Here is a 5,232-nt window from a genome sequence, read left to right on the forward strand (position 1 = left end):
ATAGATAGATAGATAGATAGATAGATAGATAGATAGATAGATAGATAGATAGATAGATAGATAGATAGATAGATATAGATATTACTTTGATGTGGCACATTTTTTATTGCTCCTGTTTAACTTATTTACTTTTCAATAACAGTCAGAAGGAAAATATAAGTTCCAATCATAATAGCCTTCATTTGATTTATTTATTATTAATCATGTTCAAATCAGTTATTGCCATTGCTATGCTCACTTCTACATGCACTGACTGTCTAACTAGGCACATGGATTTCACACAACATGATATCCTAACAGTGTTTTGGTAGTGGATGAAAGCATTAATGAATTAGTAATTATTCACTAATAAAGCTGCTTCTTGCAAAAAAACATGTATTGGGTTTCACTTTAGAGTATCTTGATGAATAAGCACAGCTTCTGTTTATTCACATCATTTCCTTGTTGATGATACCACCTATCAAAGATTAATTGAATAAACATTAATTTTATTTAGTTAAACAAATGTTTGATATTAGCGCAGCTGTTTTGAAAGTGGCAGTAAATGCATGTCATTCAAACACAAGGAGGCCTTAAAATGATTAAAATGGACACACACATGTTCAGTAGCTTGCATTTTGAATTTATTGCAAACATATGTAGGCTTGTCAGTCTACATAACAGTCACTAATCATGTTCTTATACTTTCCATGTTGTAAGTGCAAACACAGCACTCACTTCTCTTTTCAAGGTATCTCTCAGCTGTCGTCCTGACCTCTTCCTGTTCCTGGGCCAGCCTCGCAACACAGTTGACATCATGCATAGAAAAGGCTGTGGGTAATACACAGCTGTATCTCATTAGAGGACATTTCATTGAAACATGTGCCCCTTTCCTTTAACCGTTCATACAGCCTTTGCACTTATCTCGAACCACCGTCACCTCACCGTATCCCTCTTGTTTAATACAAAATCAAGCACTGATGCAATCACTTTCTTACATTAAACCTCAAAATCAGCAGGTGTTGTATTTGTTTGTTATTTGACAAACATTTTCAAGAAAGTTTTCAAAGAAATTACATTATCTCTACGTTACAGTGCAATATTGGGCAAAGTTCACCTGAAAACATGAAAAATGTTATTTTCAAATGAAATCAGATTTTAACAAAATTAAACAAATCTACATTGTGCTGCTACCACCAGTGTTTACAGCCATTCATTGCTGACAATGTTGATGACAGGTGCATTAAGTACATTATTATTATTCACAGATAAAAATCATACATGGTGTTCATAAAATGCATGGGAGAAATTATGCTTTACATTCATAACAACATTAGAATAGCTGGTTTACTGGAGCCTGCAATTTGTAATATATTACTTATTTAAATTTCACAGGGTTTAAAAATGATATGTTAATGTGATAAAAATAAAATCATCTAGACTTAGGAAAATATCACCTTGGACACCTGGGGAAACACATAAAAGTTCAAAACTGGGAGGCAGTGTTATCGTTTTTGTACTTCAAAATAAAAAAAAATGTGTCATTCATTTATTTAAAATTGTGTTTTTTTTCATCTCTTAGGTCATTTCTGCCATTTTGTACAAATTTTAAATAAATAAATGTTCAGTAGCATCAGTTGCTTTATTTGCACTGCTCTCATTTTACAATGGAGTAAACTGATTTCATTCAATAGCAAACCTACAATTTTAAAGGAAGTGTTATTAGTTACAGTTACATATCTGTTACATTTACCTCAAAATGAATTAGATTTGGCAACATTAACATGCTCCAAAGAGCAGCTCGTGCACATGAATCCGTTATAATGAAATCAATTCATAAGAATAAAAGTTGCAAAAATTGCATTTTACATTAAGGTACATAGACTGTCCAGCATGTCCAGATACCTTTAATCCGTGTAACTAGGAAACGTGATAAAAATAGCAAACTACATGTTGCAGTATTACTACATGTATGCTTGTATAACTGAGTAAAATCAAGCACAATGACACATGATGCCCCTGCATATTCAAATGGAAACAGGTAAGAAAAAAGAAAAAAAGTATTCAAATAAAAATATTTGAATGTATTTGCTCAGTGATTTAGATTTAAACTGGCATTTCTCCGTATGCTATGCAAAATCACTCAAACCAAACACATGACCAGTCTATGCTCACGTCTGCAGCGAAGTAACATAACTCCTCGTTGTACTCACATAATGCTCAAATGCCACACATAACTCACAGGCACAAACACAGACACACATCAGCCCCCATCTCAGTACACAAAAGTGTAAACTGAACCAAAGCAAATAGAGGAAGTCATCCTCTAAATGTCCCAGCTGGCTCTGACGCATTAGGCCCAACGCTACTTAGTTACCTAAGTAAACTAATAAACCACAGTCCCAGCTTTGTTTCATCTGGCATACACACATAGTGTATTACTTTTCTCCTGAGCATGCTTTAAAAATATAAATGCAGACCACTTCATACAATATATCAGTTATGCAGCAGGTTTGAGCATCATTTCGTGAGTCATGACAGGACGGTTATATAGACTTCAGGACAAGCATGGGCATGGACTGCTCAAAAACATGGAAATGCTGCTGCTGTGCATGTGAAAAATATGTTGGTGAGTTGTAACACAGCACATAGTAATGCCAGCCGATTATTCTTTAACATATATTTAGTAGGGAATTCTTTACAATATATTTATTTTAAATCCAACAATAAATGATTTCCTTTTTTGACTGAACTGACTGTAAAAGAATAAAAATATATACAGATAGTGAGGTCTTAATCTGTCGTGTTCATTTTTAATTAAGTGCAGACAAATGGTCCCTGTGCAAAATGTGGATCATATGATGTACAGCAAAAATGTTTTGTTTAAAACCAAGACTATGCAACTTCCGCTGAACAGCAACCACTGTGGCACAAACATCAAATGGAGGAAAGCAGTACTTGAATGAAAGATACCATTATCATTACACCCATCTGGCTATTTTTCTTGGTTAAATAAGATTACATACCTAAACTTTTAAGTGTGAAAATGAATAATAGGTGATACAGAATCGACTTGCTTGGTATCTATGTTATCTTGTTTATTATTTTACTGGAGCCCATACATTCATTTTCTGTGGCTGATCTTGGTGACAGCAGGCTAAACAAAGTTGCCCATATGTCTTTCTCCCTAGCCACATCCTATGTAATCCCTCCAGGGTATTCTGACTCTGTGCTGTGATCTCTTTCCAGTTGGATCTGTCTGGAATACCTCCAGAGAAATCAGATGTCTGAAGAGCAGCGTCTCTTTCAAATGTCTCAGATCACCCTCTCTTTGCATCACCCAGCGAATGAAACTTGTTTCAGATGCTTGCATCTACAACCTCATTCTTCCAATGACTAATGGGTAGGGTTAGAAAGCAGATCCACCGGTAAGTCGAGAAGTTTGATGCCAGGCTCAGCTTTCACTTCAGCGCTTCCACTCCACTCTGCATTACTGCTGATGTGGTACTAATATCTGCTATCAACCTCTCTGTTCATCCTCTCATGGATGAATTCACTTGGAGTATTAATTCACTCAGAATTCCAAAAAAGATCTGTGTACTGTGGTCTTGGGATCTTCTACATGTTACCTGGCTACTACGGATCCCAGTGTCCACAGGAAGACAGAGCCTTTGCTGTGGCTAGAAGTTGCTCAGTGTCCCTTGAGCATGGTTGACCTCTTTAAAATGGCCCTGAACCACTACCAGGGAGGATCTAATGTTAGAAGCTTTAATGCAAAATGATGTAAACTTTATGTAGGAAGTTGAGCAATGTGATACCCCAAAAATAAATAAAAATGGGACCCACCACTTGCTACCTGCACTGTCCCCAACATTCACATGGCATTCAGGATTGCCAGTCAAATAAGCCCTACAATGCCCCGGACCTATATAAGATATCCTCTGTCCTACCGAGCAACTGATGTGTGCAGATGAAAACAGCAAATGCAAAGCACCTCTTTTGATACCTGCTGATACACCAGAATCTCATATTTGTCTCTAATACCGTACTGCATTTGCCCACTGGGATAAACAAGACCGCAATGCCTAACTGTTGTCATACGCTTAGAATAAGTGTGACCAAGCATCAACCGCAGCAGACAACCAACATGTGCTCTTGTCAGGTACATCTTTACTTTTTGTTTTACTTTTCTGATAAAACCATAGGGACCTGTGACATCCTTACACAGTAGTGTTAATGAATTGCACACACACTCAGTAAGGTCAGGTACAGCGTAATGATCACAAGAGGTTATAGAAAACAAATCTTGGGTATGCGGACTTTAATAAAGTTGAATTTTATTTTGCACATATTAAACCTTTTTTAGGTTAAATATGTTTTTTCAAAAGTTACATAGTCTTGCTTAAAATACTTGGCGACAGTAAAATATCAGTAAACCAGTTGCTTTTGGCCAGTAATGAATAACACTGAGCAGGAAGCGAAGACTTGCCTTTTTTCCTTTTGAATAAGCATGCTGCAGGGCACAAACAGCATTTCAACAGATCTTGACAGCAGCTGAATGGAAAGTATTATAAGCCTATTCGCATCAGAACTTCAGCAGGACAGCGTGGCAAAAATGTTGAGTTGACCCTATGTAGCACTGCAGTGCGTATACAGTAATGTCTGCTGCAAGTTTAAACAACACAGAACTGGGGGCAGATGATGGTGGTGGAGGTTGTCCTGGGAGTAGATCACGGGGTGGGTGACAGGTGAAAACTGAACTTACAGTGACTGAAGGCAGAATCCTCAGCAGAAATATCTAAAGGTGATAAAGAAGACAAAACATGGGTGTTAAAGTCAGATGGATGCTGTGAAAACAAGTTGAAAACATAAAGGAGAAAAGTTACTGTGTGGTGCAGTTTGTGAAAGAGCTACTTTCACCAGCCACTGAAACGCATTCACTCTTCAGATTTCCTCAACCTTAGCCAGCTGATCAGATTCAGCCAAATCACTGCAGAGGGCACGCTACTAGATTTGTTTACATAGAAGGACAGCAGTGCCCTCCACCTCCCTCTCCCCATTTAGGAATAGGCAGAGGGGGAGGGGGCTATAAAAAGTTGACCCCATCAGAGTCCCGCAGAATCGCCTCCAAGCTGGAGCTGCAACAGCATCTGATCTCTCCGAGCAGCTGTCCTCTCCCTGCATCAGCACAACAAATACTTTGCATTGCCTGACCTTTTCCTCCTGCATCACTATCCCAGCAATCCCCCCCCC

The 5,232-nt window shown here is 37.8% G+C and overlaps 1 protein-coding gene across 1 annotated transcript in view; it reads right to left on the reverse strand.

Annotated features, from left to right (window-relative positions):
• Positions 1-606: 606 nt before the first annotated feature.
• The window catches only part of LOC102312380 (uncharacterized protein C4orf54), a 12,898-nt gene continuing 8,272 nt past the window's right edge, over positions 607-5,232 (reverse strand). The window contains exon 2 of the mRNA XM_005942050.2: positions 607-4,777. The gene's annotated coding sequence lies outside the window, so the exon portion shown is untranslated. The remainder of the gene's footprint in view (positions 4,778-5,232) is intronic.

The sequence above is a fragment of the Haplochromis burtoni genome, unplaced genomic scaffold, assembly GCF_018398535.1.
Source record: "Haplochromis burtoni strain Fernald_Lab_line unplaced genomic scaffold, NCSU_Asbu1 Contig_328, whole genome shotgun sequence".
Lineage (NCBI taxonomy): Eukaryota > Metazoa > Chordata > Actinopteri > Cichliformes > Cichlidae > Haplochromis > Haplochromis burtoni.